This window comes from Pongo abelii, chromosome 11 (genome assembly GCF_028885655.2).
Source record: "Pongo abelii isolate AG06213 chromosome 11, NHGRI_mPonAbe1-v2.0_pri, whole genome shotgun sequence".
NCBI classification, from domain to species: domain Eukaryota; kingdom Metazoa; phylum Chordata; class Mammalia; order Primates; family Hominidae; genus Pongo; species Pongo abelii.
In genome coordinates, this window is record NC_071996.2 from 19209373 (window position 1) to 19227196 (window position 17824).

General features: G+C 47.5%; 1 long non-coding RNA gene across 1 annotated transcript in view; it reads right to left on the reverse strand.

The window, feature by feature from the left end:
* Positions 1 to 558: 558 nt before the first annotated feature.
* Positions 559 to 17824, reverse strand: part of LOC129057933 (uncharacterized) — a 30009-nt gene continuing 12743 nt past the window's right edge. The window contains exon 3 of the long non-coding RNA XR_010135954.1: positions 559 to 1536. This is a non-coding gene — a long non-coding RNA (uncharacterized LOC129057933). The remainder of the gene's footprint in view (positions 1537 to 17824) is intronic.

Sequence of the window (17824 nt, forward strand, 5' to 3'; positions counted from 1 at the left end):
TTTATGTCCTAGGATATGGTCTATCTTGTAAATGTTCCATGAAAACTTGAAGAGGCTGTGTATTCTGCTACTATTGAATGAAATGTTCTATAAATATCAATTAGATCCTGTTCTTTGCTAAAATCTTCTTACTGATTTTCTATCTGAATATCCTATCAATTGTTGAGATATAGATGTTGAAGTTTTCAATTATAATTGAGAATTTGCCTATTTCTCTCTCAGTTCTAGCATTATTTCTTCACATATTTTAGCTCTGTTGTTTAATGCACACACATTTAGAATTGCTGTGTCTTCTTGATGGATTTACCCCTTATCATTACACAATGTTCTTTTCTGTCTCTGGTAATTCTCTTGGCTCTTAGGTTGACTTTGATGTTAATATAGCTAGTCATGCTTTCTTTTAATTAATGTTTGCATGTTATATCTTTTTCTGTTCTTTTATTTTCAACCTACCTATAATATCATACTTGAAGTGAGTTTCTTATAGACAGCATATATTGGATGATTTTAAAATCTACCTGCCAATTTCTGTCTCTTAACCAATATATTTAAACCACTTATATTTAATGTAGTTGTTTTATGTCAGGGCTTAAGTATGGCATTTTTAATTTTTGTTTTCTGTTTCTTTCTTTTTTACTTCATTCTTCTGTTTCCTTTATCCTTCTTTCCTGTGGGAGTCCTTGTATTTTTTTTTTTTTTAGAATTCCATCTAGTGTTTTGAATATGTATACCTGAATAGATGTTTTAGTGGTTGCTTGAGGTATTAATTTTACATACATAACTGTCACCATGTACTAGTGTTGATATGTTACCAGTTTGAGGGAAGTGTAAAAACTTTACCTCTATTTAAATCCCTTTAACTTCCCCCATTCACAATATAATTGTCTTAAATATTTTCTCTACACACTTTGAGAGTTCCATCAGATAGTGTTATAATTTTGTTTCAACCATCAAACATCATTTAGAAACTGAAAAATGAAATCTATTGTATTTACCTATATTTTTACTCTTTCTGTTGTCCTCTCTTCTTTCCTGATGTTCTAGATTCCTTCTTGTATCATTTTATTTCTGTTTCAATAGCTCCCTTTAGTCTTCCTATTAGGGTAGATTTGCTGGTGACAGATTTTCTTAGTTTTCCTTCATCTGACAACGTCTTGATTTTCCCTCACTTCTGCAGCCATTTTCACTAGATACAGAATTTTTTGTTGAAAGTCCTTAAAAGATGTTGTGCTGATTCCTTCTAGCCTCTATGGTTTCTGATGAGAAATCCACTGTCATTCTAATTGTTTTCCTCCCATAAATAAGGTGTCATTTCTCCCTTGCTGTTTTAACGATTCTTTTCTCTGTCTCTAGTTTCCAGGAGTTTGATTAGGATATGTCTTGGAATACATGTTTGGGGATTGTCCTCTTTGGAGAGATTGGCTTAACATCTTGAATCTCTAGGTTTATGTCTTCTGCCAAATTTGGGAACTTTTCAGCCATTATTTCTTGGAATGCTTTTTCGGGCCTGCTGTCTTTCTTCTTTTCTCTGGAACTCTGAATGAAGCAAATGTGATACCAGTTGTTAAAATCCAACATGTCCCTGATTGTCTATTCATTTTCCTTTTCAGTCTATTTTTCTGTGTTTCAGGCTGGGCAATTTCTATTGTTCTATCTCTTTAAGTTCACTGATTCTTTCTTCCATATATTACATTCTGCTGTTCAGCCCATCTACTAAGCTTTTCAAAAATTTTCATGTATTATATTCTTTAGTTCTAAAATTTCCAATTGGGTCTTTAAGTCTACCATTTTTTTTCTGAGACTTTCTATTTCTTTCATTTGTTTCAATCACATTTGTAATCACTTGTCAAAGCATTTTACAATGACTGCTTTAAAAAACGTTGTCAACCGGGCGCAGTGGCTCACGCCTGTAATCCCAGCACTTTGGGAGGCCGAGATGGGTGGATCACGAGGTCAGGAGATCGAGACCATCCTGGCTAACACAGTGAAACCCCATCTCTACTAAAAATACAAAAAATTAGCCGGGAGTGGTGGCGGGCGCCTGTAGTCCCAGCTACTTGGGAGGCTGAGGCAGGAGAATGGCGTGAACCCGGTGAGAGGTGACAGCATGCTGGCAGTCCTCACAGCCCTCGCTCACTCTCGGCACCTCCTCTGCCTGGGCTCCCACTTTGGCAGCACTTGAGGAGCCCTTCAGCCCACTGCTGCACTGTGGGAGCCCCTTTCTGGGCTGACCAAGGCCGGAGCCGGCTCCCTCAGCTTGCAGGGAGGTGTGGAGGGAGAGGCGCGAGCCGGAATCGGGGCTGCCCGCAGCGCTTGCGGGCCAGCTGGAGTTCCGGGTGGGCGTGGGCTTGGCGGGCCCAGCACTCGGAGCAGCCGGCCGACCGACCCTGCCGGCCCTGGGCAATGAGGGGCTTAGCACCCTGGCCAGCAGCTGCAGAGGGTGTACTGGGTCCCCCAGCAGTGCCAGCCCACCGGCGCTGCGCTCAATTTCTCGCCGGGCCTTAGCTGCCTACCTGCGGGGCAGGGCTCGGGACCTGCAGCCTGCCATGCCTGAGCCCCCCCACTTCGTGGGCTCCTGTGCGGCCCAAGCCTCCCTGACGAGCACTGCCCCCTGCTCCACGGCTCCCAGTCCCACCGACCACCCAAGGGCTGAGGAGTGCTGGCGCACAGCGCGGTACTGGCAGGCAGCTCCACCTGCAGCCCCGGTGCGGGATCTACTGGGTGAAGCCAGCTGGGCTCCTGAGTCTAGTGGGGACATGGAGAACCTTTATGTCTAGCCCAGTGATTGTAAATACACCAATCGGCACTCTGTATCTAGCTCACGGTTTGTAAACACACCAATCAGCACCCTGTGTCTAGCTCAGGGTTTGTGAATGCACCAATGGACACTCTGTATCTAGCTACTCTGGTGAGGCCTTGGAGAACCTTTATGTCTAGTTCAGGGATTGTAAATACACCAATCGGCACTCTGTATCTAGCTCAAGGTTTATAAATACACCAATCAGCACCCTGTGTCTAGCTCAGGGTTTGTGAATGCACCAATTGACACTCTGTATCTAGCTACTCTTGGTGGGGCCCTGGAGAACCTTTGTGTCCACACTCTCTATGTAGCTAATCTGGTGGGGACATGGAGAACTTTTGTGTCTAGCTCAGGGATTGTAAACTCACCGATCTGCGCCCTGTCAAAACAGACCACTCAGCTCTACCAGTCAGCAGGATGTGGGTGGGGCCAGATAAGAGAACAAAAGCAGGCTGCCAGAGCCAGCAGTGGCAACCCACTTGGGTCCCTTCCACGCTGTGGAAGCTGTATTCTTTCGCTCTTTGCAATAAATCTTGCTACTGCTTATTCTTTGGGTCCACACTGCTTTTATGAGCTTTAACACTCACCTCGAAGGTCTGCAGCTTCACTCCTGAGCCAGCGAGACCACGAACCCACCAGAAGGAAGAAACTCAGAACACATCCGAACATCAGAAGGAACAAACTCCAGACGTGCCACCTTAAGAGCTGTAACACTCACCGCGAGGGTCCACGGCTTCATTCTTGAAGTCAGTGAGACCAAGAACCCACCAATTCCAGACACACCGCGAGGCGGAGCTTGCAGTGAGCCGAGATAGCGCCACTGCACTCCAGCCTGGGCGACTGGGCAAGACTCCGTCTCAAAAAAAAAAAAAAAAAAACCTTGTCTAATAATTCCAACATCTTTGTCATTTCAGTATTGGCCATCTGTTGACTGTCTTTTCTCACTCAAATTGAGATGTTTCTGATTCTTAGCGTGAAGAGGGTTTTCTATTGTATCCTGGACATTTGGTTATTTTCTTTTTTTTTGAAACGGAGTCTTGCTCTGTCGCCAGGCTGGAGTGCAGTGGCGCCATCTCAGCTCACTGCAACCTCTGCCTCCCGGGTTCAAGAGATTCCCCTGCCTCAACCTCCCAAGTAGCTGGGATTACAGGCACGTGCCACCACACCCGGCTAATTTTTTGTATTTTAGTAGAGACGGGGTTTCACCATGTTGGCCAAGACGGTCTTGATCTCTTGACCTCTTGATCCGTCTGCCTCAGCCTCCCAAAGTGCTGGGATTAGAGGTGTGAGCCACCGCACCCGGCCTGGTATTTTCTATGAGACTTTACATTCTGTTTTAACAGGCCCTCCCTGTAACTGTGCGTATGGTGGAATGGGAATGCTACCTCACTACCACCCAGTGGAGGTTGAAGTACAGATCCCCACTGCCTCCACTGACACCCCAGGGATGGGGACAGGAGAAAGGGCATCTTGTAACTATTGTTGAGCTCATGGTCTTTGCTGGGAGGTAGAAGGTACACTTTTTTTCTGTAGTATTTTACTAGAGTAAAGGTTTCTTGTCTGAAAGTTTTTTTTTTTTTTTCATGCTGGTATGTTCCTTTCTGGTCTTTTAGCTGGAAAGAGAAGGCTTTTCTTAGAGCTGTTTTTTCATTGCGCCCATTGGCATTCCTGGGTTGCTGGCTTCTCCAGAACCCAGTCCAAAACACATGAAAACAAAAGAAAACCCATAGAATTCCCTATCATGTTGTTCTTCAAGATCCCCTGCCAGTTTGCCTTCTTCTCTCAAGCTCTCGGAGTCTGCTTATGTTTACTTTATAATGTTGCATATTTTTAGCTGTTCTTAGCAAGGGAAATAAGGAGAAAAATGCCTCATTGTCCCAGAACCAGAAATGTCACAGCCTTAATTTTGAAAGGTGCCTTCTGTGGATGACATACCCTAAGCCCAGGTGAGCTGCTCCTCTGCCTGATCTGCCTGCTTCAGCTCCCCACTCATCTGGCCTGGCCCCCCGGCTGCCTCCCTGCAGCCACTCCCATGGTCTGCGAGTTCCTTCAGAACAAGATCAATATCGTTTTCATTTTCAATTCTACAGGGCCCAGGGATGAATTAACAGAACAAGGTCACAGCATTTTTGTTCACCATCTTTCTTCATAAAAACTCTGTCCTCCATCTCTTTACTGATTAGAGGGTGTCTGAGGCAGGAAATGGTCCTTGGCTCCAACCGTTTTTTAGTGGCTGATTCTGAAGAAGCTCAATACTCAGAGACTCAGAGAACTCATTTTTGATGGGAACTCCTTAGCCCAACCTGACAGGTTCTTCTTCTCTATCTTTGCTTTTTTTTTTGTTTTTTTGAGATGGAGTCTCACTCTGTCACCCAGGCTGGAGTGCAGTGGTGTGATCTTGGCTCACTGCAAGCTCCGCCTCCCAGGTTCACACCATTCTCCTGCCTCAGCCTCCTGAGTAGCTGGGACTACAGGCGCCCGCCACCACGCCCAGCTAAGTTTTTGTATTTTTAGTAGAGATGGGGTTTCACTGTGTTAGCCAGGATGATCTTGATCTCCTGACCCGGTGATCTGCCTGCCTCAGCCTCCCAGAGTGCTGGGATTACAGATGTGAGCCACCACGCCCAGCCATCTCTTTGCTTTTTAACCAGCATCCCCAGGTGACTGGAGAGACCCTGATCTCAGAGGTCGCCTGAGTGTGAAGGACAAGATTGCATGCTACAGGTGAGATGGGATTCACTGCGTGCTAGTGAGCATCCCAGAGCCCCGTGCAGTGCCACAACATGGTGCAGGTGCCCAGGAAACAGTTGCTGAATGAATTAACAAGCCACATCTTGCCTCCACTGAGTCCAAAAACCTCACACTGCCACAGCAGGTTCTGCCCTCCAAACACAGAGGGAAGAGAGGGTGAGTAATTTGGCCAAAACTGTGTGGATTGGAACCTGATAATCCCATCAGTGCTGCTTCCTAATCCCAAGTATCAACAGAACTTCCCTCACCCCTTCAGACGTGATGATTGTAAGGAAGAGATACACACACTCTGAGTGGACAGAAGTAACCAAGAAAATAAGAAACCACTTTGTTAAAGAGGCTATATAAATCTAAGGCACATTTACAATATTGTAATTATTGTCATTATTATTTTAATTATAACTATGAGTACTGCTAGAAGTAATATACTCATGCCTATGAGAAGTTTGTCCCAACAACACTGTGAAATCTCCCAAACTTCTATTCTGGTCCTCAACTATTACATCCGTCAACATTTTCCCTTGTTTTCTTCCCTGCATCTCTCTCTGAATTCATTATTAAACCCTAAAGTTTTCTTCCTAAAATTTCGCATGATGCTTAATATCTACTCCAAGTCCTAACCATTCTAAATGCAGATTCTCTAAAATGCACAACTTTATTACTGCAAAACTTTCCATAGCATACAATTTTTTATTACACAGCTTTAAAAGTCACTCATATAAATTCATGCTCTAAACTACATTTAGATTTAAAAATTAGGATTAAGAAGAAAATACAGCCAGCCGTGGTGGCTCACGCCTGTAGTCCCAGGACTTTGGGAGGCTGAGGTGGGCGGATCATCAGGCCAGGAGCTCAAGACCAGCCTGGCCAACATGGTGAAACCCCATCTCTACTAAAAATACAAAAATTAGCCTGGCGTGGTGGTGGGCGCCTGTAATCTCAGCTGCTCGGGAGGCTGAGGCAGGAGAATTGCTTGAGCCCAGAAGGCGGAGGTTGCAATGAGCAGAGATTGTGCCATTGCACTCCAGCCTGGGTAACAGAGCAAGACTCTGTCTAAAAAAAAAAAAAAAAAGAAAAAGGAAAAAAAATACACACACACACACACACACACACACGTAATGTCTATGTGTATTCCTCGAGATACACAAGCAATTTTGAATGCTTAACTTAGAGAAACTATGGATGGACGGATGGATGAATTCATTCATTAAAGAACTAACTAAAAGGTTTTATGAAATAACATTGCTTAGGACATAAGGCAGGTCTCTCCCCGAGCTTGCCCACTGTATTCAGTCCAAGCAGTCCTCCCCCACGCCCTCAGTCATTTTCAGAGTGACTCCTAGCCTCCTTCGTCTGCTCCTCCAGCACAGACCACTCTGGCCCCATCTCGAACCTCCATTTGCCTCCTTGGCTACTCCATCTGGGCATCCTACACCACATGAGCCTTGATCTCTGTGCATGCTGCCAGGAATCCCTCAGCAAGCTTCATCACAAACCCGGAGTCACCTGTTTTCTCTGCCTCCTGAAAGTACATCTCCAAATCAGCATCTCTCCACTGCCCACCAGCCTCACCCCAGCCGTCTCTCCTGGGATCCCTTTCTTGCCCCTAGAATCCATTCCCCACACTGCAGCAGGGTGACCCAGCAAGACTAGCACCCGTCCTTTCTCATGCCCTGCTTGGAACAGGTCAGCAGTTCCACGGGCCCTCGGAGAAAGTCCAGCCTTGACACGGCAATGCGGAACCCACTGCAGGCAACACTGAGTGTCCCGGCAGCAGAGCCATCTGCCCAGGTTCAAATATTGCATGGCCCTGGGCAAGTTTCATGGCTTCACTGTAAACTGCGGTTACCAACAGAGCCCATCTTATGGGGATCTTATGAGGACTAAATGAAATAACAGAGGTATGGATAAGTACAGGAAGCCCAGCATCTGGCACATAGTAAGTGCACACTTTGGCTATTAATAGGGAGCAGCCTTTGGCCCTGCCTCTGATGCACAGTCTACCCACAGCTTTCCAGATGAGATGCGGAGGCAAGGTTTTGAAGAGTGAAGAGGAGTTTTCTGGATGGGCCAAGGGTAGGAAGACACTCCAGGACATAAGGAAGATCCAGAACAAAGCACAGAGGCATGAAGCAGCGCCAGGTGGACATTCACTGACCTCCACCAGGAAGAAGCTCACCAAGGCACATACTCGCCTCAGATAGGGATCTGGGGGGACTGTGTGGGCTCAAAAAAGGGTTTCCATGAAAACAATGGTGAAGACGATGATGACAGCAGAAATGAAGGGGAGGGAAAAGTTGAAGAAGATGAAAGTGCAGGAGAAACCATGGGAAAAGAAGCTGAGTTAAAAGGGAGTAACAATCTCCCATGCTGGTCATGTTCCAGCCTCAGGACTTTCACACACGCTGTTCCCTCGGCATGTGCGAGAGTGCTCCCCAACTCCCCAGCCATGTGGATTCCTCCTGTACTTCCCCAGGCCTCTACTCAGTGCCTCCGGATCAGAGGGCCTTTCTTGCCCAACCAATTCGAAACAGCACCATCCTCATTGCTGCATAGCCCTCTCCGCCTCACTTTTTTTTTTTTTTATTGAGACAGAGTTTCGCTCTTGTTGCCCAGGCTGGAGTGCAATGGTGCAATCTCGGCTCACCGCAACCTCCATCTCCCAGGTTCAAGCGATTCTCCTGCCTCAGCCTCCCGAGTGTCTGCCTCACTTTTTACAACCTCCATCCCCACCTGACATATTTCACATTTATTTGTGTGTGCCAATCTGACTCCACCAGGATCTTGCTCCCCCCGCAGAATTCTCAGTGGGGTCAGAAACCGCATCTGTTCTATTCCCAGCACAATCCCCAGGGTCTTCATCAGCATCTGCCACACAGAAAGCTCTTCATAATTTGCACAATAAATAGATGGAAGAGGATGGAGGAGGAGAAAAAGGAGTAAGAAGTGCAGGAGAAGAAGGGGGAAGAGAATGAGGAGGAGGAGAAAGAAGAGGAGGAGGAAGAACGACCATCACCATTGTCATCCAGCAGCCCAGGCTGTGAAGCTGCAGCAGCCATCCAAACCAGACATGGATGCTGCAAAGAGCCGCACTCTGGGTGACAACAGGACAGGCCTTTAGGAGGTGGCTCTCAAGGCTGGCTGAAGGCTGGACCCTCCTGGAGTGCCTGTAAAAACTACCAAGGAGATAATACATATTTGAGATGATGGATTTGCTAATTATCCTGATTTGCATAATATATACATGATTCAAAACATCACACTGTATCTCATAAGTCGGTACAATTATTAATATTATGTGTCAATAAAAATAAAAATAAGGCCAGGCGCGGTGGCTCACGCCTGTAATTCCAGCACTTTGGGAGGCTGAGGCAGGCGGATCAAAAGGTCAAGAGATGGAGACCATCCTGGCCAACATGGTGAAACCCCGCCCCTACTAAAAATATAAAAATTAGCCAGGTGTGGTGGCACGTGCCTGTGGTCTCAGCTACTCAGGAGGCTGAGGCAGGAGAATCGCTTGAACCCAGGAGGTAGAGGTTGCAGTGAGCCAAGATCGTACCACTGCACTCCAGCCTGGTGACAGAGTAAGACTCCATTTCAAAAATTAATTAATTAATTAAAAATACCAATGTCAGGCCCCACCCAACCAGCTGCACCTGAAGCTCTGGGGTGAGGCCTGCACATCTGCCAGTGTCTGTGCCAGGTTCCCAGGGATCCTGATTGTCAGAAAGAGATCCAGACCCTGACCCAGGAAGAGCAGGGACAGGCTAGGGGAGAAAGGGCAGGGCTCAGGTTCACAGAGGCCAGCTGGTCTCCCTCCTCTCCAGTGCTGCCTCTGGGCACCCTTCCCCTCTCCAAAAGGCTTGCAGCCTCCGCTGCCCACACTCTGTCCTTTAAGGAGGTAAGTGACTTGTTGGGGGCCACTTCCCAACTGTTAGCATCCCCAGGACCACCCTCTGTAAATGTCCTACAGGAGAAAGGAAGAGGGTCCTCCCAGGTGGCCTGCCCAAGGCACCTCTTCTGGCATCCCAAGTAGAGGCAGCCTTCGCCCAGCCGGCCGGTGCCCTCCCAGTGGTTCCACCTGGAGGGAAGGAGGAATGAGGGCTGTTCACTGTTTCTTGTCAGTTCTGTTAAAGCTGAGGGAAAAAGCAATAAGAAGGGATGGGCCTGAGAGGCCCAGGACATGGCTGGAGAAAAAGAGAACAGTGTGGACCATAGCAGGCCAAGAGGGCTTCCTGACAGAGGCGGCACTTTAGCTGTGATGAGGAGGCATGGCAGAGTGGTTGAGGATGGGTTGGGGGACAGAGAGGGCAGTCCAGGGCACCGCCTTGCCTGTACTGCATTCTTCAGTTGAAGCCTGGCTGTGTTCCCTGCAAGCTCTCCTGTTACTTCCCTCCTGTGGGTGAATGAGAACAGAGGAGATGGCCTCGGAGGACAGCAGCCCAGCCTCCTCATTGCCCACCTGTGTGCACCCCTCTGTCTGGGGAGGGGAAGGTGTTTCTCCCTCCTCCCACTGCTACCCCAGATGCCAGGCCCTGGGCTGGCCCCAGCCAACAAGAACTGGAACCCTGCAGCCTTGCTACCTTGCAGGAAGTTTCCCCCAGCCCTGCCCTTCTAAACAGCAGGTGGCTTCAGCCTAGAGCAGCAGCAGCCATCTTGTGATTGTGAGATAGCACGCCTGAAATCAGAGGCCACATGCAGAGGGCAAAGGGAGGGGACAAGAGGGGAGGAGAGAGGAGGGGAGGGGATGGGGGGGAGGAGAGGGGAGGGGAGGAGAGGGGAGGGGAGGGGAGGAGAGAGGAGGGGAGGGGAGGAGAGAGGAGGGGAGGGGAGGAGAGAGGAGGGGAGGGGAGGAGAGAGGAGGGGAGGGGAGGAGAGAGGAGGGGAGGGGAGGAGAGAGGAGGGGAGGGGAGGAGAGAGGAGGGGAGGGGAGGAGAGAGGAGGGGAGGGGAGGAGAGAGGAGGGGAGGGGAGGGGAGGGGACGGGAGGGGAGGGGAGGGGACGGGAGGGGAGGGGAGGGGAGGGGAGGGGAGGGGACGGGAGGGGAGGGGAGGAGAGAGGAGGGGAGGGGAGGAGAGAGAAGGGGAGGGGAGGAGAGAGGAGGGGAGGGGAGGAGACGGGAGGGGAGGGGAGGGCATGGGAGGGGAGGGGAGGAGAGAGGAGGGGAGGGGAGGGGACGGGAGGGGAGGGGAGGAGAGAGGAGGGGAGGGGAGGAGAGAGGAGGGGAGAGGAGAGGGGTGGCCCTCCCCTGATCAGGTGCTCCTTGTTGGAGATGAACAGCCCACCTGCCCACAGCAGTGATCCACTTTTTGCTCAACATAATTTGGTCGAGTTGGTTTGATGTTTAAAATAAAATTAAATTTAAAAGTTAGTTTTTTAAATAAAAAAGCTTTGACTTGAACCCCTCAAATACATGACTGGCCCCAAAACTCCTGGGCAGCAAAGTGAGGGAGGATAGGAGATGCCATGGGTTTTCCTGCTAGTTGGAATCCTCATGACAGGTGACGAAACCTGCTTTCTCAACAGGCCCAGCTCGAAGACTCTCATTCTGAGGACTGGCGCTGAAACCCCTCTCTCAAAGGCCACCTGGAACTTTAACTGTGGGATCCACACCTATTCTCAGCTCACATCTTCTGGGGCAGGCACTTCTTTTCTAAAACAAAAACATTTCTTTTTAAAGATATCAGCATGCCCGACCAAAAATACTAACACAGCCTCTCGGGATAGTGCTGTATCAGTTAGCCAGTAAGAAGCAGGCAGAAGTCCTGGGGGAAGGCAGCCTTCCTCAATTAAACAGCAACAGTGCAATAAGAGCAAAACCTTCCTAGGAGAAGCCCTTTACCCCTTCTGCCTGCCTGCTCTTCCTTCCTGGAACTAAGAGGCCACAAGCTGGAGGAGCAGCAGCCATCTCATGACCATGAGACAGCATGCCTGAGATCAGAGGCCACGTGCAGAGGGCAAACAGCAAAAGCGAGGGGAGCACCTGTCTCCCCTGGCATAGTTGAGCATCCCACCTAGCCCAGGATTGCCTGCCATCAGACTTCTTGATGTCTGAGACAGGTAAGACCGTCGCCAGGCCAGCCACTCTTGGGGGCTTTCCTGAAACATGGAGTCTGACACAGGAGTTGCCAGCATGCTTCTCTGGCCTCGCTGCCTCTCTGGAGAGCCTCAGGACTCCTTTCCTCCATGATGCTCTTTCCTCCCAGCATCCTGACTGCCTCCTCATTTTCCCCCAGTCTCTCCTCTCCCTGATTTGCCCTTTATATCATTGATTTTTCAACAGTGTCATGAGCATTCCTCTTTCAGAACCTTCAAATATGCTACCTGGACTTCCCTTCCCCTTTTTTACCTCGGGTACTTTTGGAGAAGCCTTCAAGAGGCTGCCTGTTAGGTCAGACCCCCCCCCCCCCACCACCACATACCTCCTGGAACGCACATCTCTCTCTCCTCTGTGGCCTCACTGTGCTCAGAACTGCTGTTTAATGGAGCTTCCTGAGGGCTTGGAGGCTCCTTGGCCTGGGGACAACGTCTTTGTGTTCCCTGATACATCCCAGTGTCAAGTACAATCTCCAGCACATAGTAGGTGCCCAAGAAATCACCATTGAGTAAATCAACAACTATATCATTACACACACTCTGAAGAAAGACATATCACACAATGAGAGCTCGTTACACAAGCAGATCCACACCTGGTGAGTCTGAAAGGGATCCAGTCTGAATGACAGGTGAACGCTGACAAGGTAGGGTGGGAGCAAGAAAGGCTGCCAGGCCAGGAGGACGGAGCAGCACATCCCAAGGCCCTGTGAAGAGGGAAGAGCAGTGCATGAGTAGAGGGTGGTTTGGATGCGGCGAGCAGGGCCAGGCCACGCAGGCCTTGGGGACCTGGCCAGCTGGCTCTTTGTTCTGGAGACTGTGGAGAGAAACCTACAGTTTTCATTTCCAAAGTCCTTTTGTCTTCAGTGTAGGAGATGCTGGAGGAGGGGACATGCATGGTGAACCCCCCGGTGTCCATCACAGCAGCCCAAGAGAGTGGGTGGACACTCACCTCTGCAGTCTGCTCTTTCCTGAGAGTTTTATAGGTGGTAGGTCATTCAACTCCCAATAAACTTGCAATAAGGAAACTGAGGCACAGGCGGCTAGGGACCTGTCCAGGCCATAGGGCTGGTACATGCTGGGACCTGGAATGAATGACACCTTGGTGTGGTCAGGGCTGGCTGCCAGTGTGGGAGAGAGAAGCAGCAGACCGCGGAAGCTCTCAGAGATAAATGGGTTAGATGAGCTGAGGGAGAGGGTGGGGGATTGCAAAGGAAATCTGAAGCAAGTAAGAAACAATGCTAAGACTTGCTAAAACTGGGTGACACATCCACCCACGTTTTCTATGCTGGAAATGGTGTGAGTGTGCACACATGCACACCACTGCCTGTGGGATTCGGTGACCTGGAGATCATCAGGGTCTTGGTGACAGCTGTTTCCATGTCTTGAGGGGACCAGACACCAGAAGAGAGCAGACTGAGGAATGCCTGAGATTTGAGAACATGGAGACAAAATGTCTAGACTGTGGTTTGGAGAAATTTGACTATAAAATAGGAAAAAGAGGGTCAGTAGCCAGTGATGTGTCCATAGTGGAGGCAAGGTTTTCTTCTCATTGCAGGAATTAGACATTACAGAGATCATCGAAGTCTCCTGCCTGCCTCGCCTCCATCCCACTCCCCTTCCTCTCTCCCCAAAGGTAACTGCTGTCAGGAATTCACTGTCACTGTCGCACATGTTTTATATTTTTACTACATATTGATTTGTCCGGAAACATTTTAAGGTCTCATTTTATTGGTTTTTAATATTTCTGTAAATGATGTGATACCATTCATATTGTCCCAGAACGTGCTCGTTTTCTTCACATTACAGTTTAAAGCTCTGTCAAGGCTGATAAATGGGAATCTCCAGAGCACTCCACGACACTGGTATCCTCTCAGTCCAGTCCTGATCTACTGCTGATGGGCAGGGTTCTGCTCATGCAGTCATGGTGCAGACCACACTCCTGGGCCAGCCACCCCATGCCTGTGCACTGGCTTTCTCTGGGGCAGAGGCTGCAGGTGGGCTGGCTGGGCCTTGAGCACCTTTGCCTTTATGGAGACTCACCAGACATCATGCCAGTGTACACTCCTGCAGCAGTGCAGGCAAGTTCCTCTGCCCTTGCCCCTTCCGCACTGGGTGTTGCTAGATTTCCAGTGGGGAGATGTGGGACTGTACAATCACCCACAGAAAGGTTTCTGTTGAGAGAGAAATTAAATACAGAGCATCTAGAAGTGCATGCTGGGGTAGGGGATGGGGAGAGGCAGCCAGAGAAGGATTCCCCAGCAGACATATGCCCCCCTATATATAGAACTCTTTACAGGTCAATGCGAGGAGCCAGTTGGGACCTTCCTCTTTGCACTTGGTGAGATGATGGATCCCAGACTTGCCCGTAGTGCACGGCGGCCTCACTGCCCGCTCCCCAGCTGACCCCTCCTGCACCCACTCCACAGTGCCCACACACCCAGCAAGGCACTTACACAGAGAATAATTGCCAGGTGTTTAATGAACTGTTTTCCCCCACAAGACTCAGCTGTTCGAAGCAGGGGCTACGTTACTATCTCCTCAACCTCCAGAACTTTTCAAGGGCCTGGCACACAGTTGGAGCTCAATGAATACTTTTTGAATTGCTAAAAGCTACTATTGCAGTGCCCACTGGCATGTGTCTCCTATATACGGTGCTCTGATTTCAGACACATGCACAATTTAAGAGAAATGAGCCAAGTGGGAGCCAGGAAGAAGCAACTTCAATCAGGAGTGTGGACGGCAGACAAGGAGTCCCACCCAGGAGGCTTTCTTCTTCTACCCTCTCTTCCCCACCCTCTCTGGCCCCCAGCTACCTCAAAACCCCGACTTCCTTCCCTGGTTGTAAAATAAGTTAATATGCTTTAGTCTTTCCTATAAAAAACTGATCTTCATCCTCTCACTGTCTCTAGAAAATTCTTATATTAATTTATACTACTTCCAATTTTGTTCTGTCTTACTCAGAAATGAGGAAAAGTCCTGAGACCAGAAAAAGGAAAAAAAGAGAATTCCAAGCCAGGAAAGCACTAAACAAGTTCAAATATCTAAACCGCATGGGTGGGTATTGGGGGAGTGACATTCACACCATGTGTTCAAGAAGTCAAAGCTGAAATCTGGGGCTAATGACCTAACACTGATGGATGAAATGAAGAAAACTAATTCCCTGATTTCTATTTTACTTTTATCATTCAAGGAAAATGGTTTGCAGGTGTTAAGGGGTGGAAAGAAAGCCTAAAACCAGTCTGGAGAGCTTGGAGAGCTGTGATGTGCTCTGAGCATCCAGGTTGAAATGGACACCTCATGAAGTCGGCCTTGGGGGGTTCGGATGAGCTCCGCCAGGTTCCATCTTTGACCCTTTACCTCTTCCTGTTGGCTTCTGAATCATCGACAAGTTGTACAAAGTCATGGAGAGCCTGCTTTCGAGAAATATGTGGGGATGAAGTTGGACGTAAGCTGGGGCTAGACTTTGTGTTCCTTAAGGACTAAAGGAAGAGGGTGGCAGCTGTGGATAAGGAAGGGGAAGTTCTAACACTCGAAGGTAGAGGTCTGGGGGATAAGTGAACTCAAAGGACTAAAAGTCAGCTGGAGATCCATGAAGGCAACTCAGAAAAATCTTCGTGGCAGCTCCTCTTTGACAGTCCCTCCACCATTTTGGAAGTGAAAGAAAATCAGGGAAACACCAGGATAAGCTAATATTTATAGGAAAAACTCAGGCGAATAAAATGGCAAGGATGTAAACCAAAAGTACTGGTTGTGTCCATGAGCCTGGGAGGCCAGCAAGAAGCTGGGGACAGGGGCAGCCTCCGTCAGACAGGGAGCCCTCGAGGTAGGCAAGTGAGCAACCCAAAGAACCTGAGCTGCCCCCTCCAGGCTCCTCCAAATCCGACCTTTGCTACAGGATGGATGAGTCAGCAGAGCTCATCAGCTCCACCGATGTAAAGACGGTGTAGGAGGAAGCATATGGTGGAGGGAAGAATCAGCACCCCGAAATGACTGTGTCACGCTGAAGAAATAGGCCAAATCCAGCTAGGATCGCACTCAGTAAAAATGAGCATCATCTGTGGTCCTTGGGGCTAAAGCCCAACTGCATTAGGAAGGTACGGTTTAGCAGCAACGCGTTTGACACTTAGGAGTTTTATTCAAGGAATCAGCAGAAATATTGACACCCAAAAAGCACAAACTTGGGTTGGCTTCTGGAAGGTTAGCATCTGGCACAGTGGAGGTGTGGTCTTGGTAGACACAATGCTGATTGCCCTTACCTGGAGCACTGGACTCAGTTCATGATGGAGTTGCACCTGGAGAGCGACTTGAGCAGTGGGGACCTAGTGGGATGTGACTGTGGGCCAGGACATCCTGCCGCATGAAGAAAAGTCAACAAATGGATTTCACCTACAGACAAGAAGACCCCCTCTTACTCAGAGGGTAGGTAAGAGCTATCCTCACATAAAGGAAGGAAGCCATGGCAATGAGCATTCAGATGAGCAAGTCCTGTTATAAGAACTAATATTGGGACCACACAGCAGGAGCCAGAGAAGAACGCCTTCAGCCCAAAGACAGAAAGCCCTAGTACCCCCTCAGAGCTGCGCAAAAGGAAAGGGCTGTCTCAGTAGACAGTACACTCTTCAGCTAAGGACAAACTACAGGAGATGCTGCAGAGGTCATCAGATGCAGATTTTCAACTCTAGTGACAGACTTCGGTTTTCTGAAAAATTATCTCTGACTCTATGAGGATGATGTCCATTCTCTGATAATGACAGACAAATGAGGTTACATTGTTTGTAATGACTGGTTGACACAAATCATTTAAAAGAAATCTCATTGGTAAAACATCCTTAATCCACTTCCTTAGGTGACTGAAAGCAAAGGAGAATTAAAATGTGCTCTTTCATGGCAGGCACTATGGCTATCCGTATTTTTTAATCCTTAATTTAATCTTAAATAACAACCTTTTGAGATAAGTATTTCTATTTACCTTTAATAGATCAAAAAACTGGGTCATAGAGGCTACATAATTTGGATGAGATTGGCCAGGCCATAAGTGACCAAAGACTTACAATGGGCTTTATGAAAATTCAATCTTCGGATTCAGATATTAAAAAACTGGAAGGAGCATTGCTCTCATCTTACAAACAAAAAATTTGGATAATTTGCAAATATCACAACTTTTCTTGAATAAATCAGACAGCTGAGATTTCAGGATAAACAACTAACCCAAAATCTAAGGAAAATAGGCACCTCTAAGGAAAGGAGCAGCCACAGACAATGGACACTGTAAAAGAAGAATTTATTTACAAATTTTAATGAATTTCCAAAGATTGAGTGTGCACTAATGTGAGAACCCTACCCTAAAAACAAGATAACAGAGAAGAATTTGAAACTCATATTGCACTGAGCATGAACACAACAATAACAAAACCTAACCACAGCTTAATTTATGACTAGATTTACTCAAATCATTATACTAAAGTCTTAGCCAAAAACAAAAAAAAGGAATACCCATTTCCAGGCATTAACACTAGTTACGTAAGTCTCTGTTGTCCTATTAAAGATATTTGGCTCTCATACAAAAATGTAAGACACACAAAGAAACATAGGGGAAAAAACAGTATCAGCAAGACCAGATTTTGATATGACACAAATGTTGAAGCTATTACATGAAATATTTAAAATAAATATAATTAACACGTTAAAATCTCAAGTGGAAAAGTTAGATAGTATGCATGACCTGATGGAGATCTTCAAGAGAGATATGAAAATTACAGGAAATAATCAAATGAGAACGTGAAAAATGAAAAGCATGATAACAAAGTTGAAAGAGGCTTTATTGGATTCAATAATAGAATCAATGCAGCTGAGGAAAAAATCAGTAAGTTGAAGATAAGTCACTATAAATTATACAAACTAAAACATACACACAAAAAAGTAGTGGTAATAAAAACAGAGTATCCATAAGCTGTAGGATAATATCTAACAGTCTAACATATGTATATTTGGAAGGAGAAGAAGAGAGAAAAAACAGGCAGCAAAAATATTTGAAAAGATAATGGGCAAAGTTCATAACAGCCACTAAGCCACAGACCCAAATTCTCCAAAAACACCAAACAGAATAAATGCATTAAACCATCTCCCCAAATCCATGCATATCATCTTTAAAATGTTGAAAGTCAATTATAAAAAGAA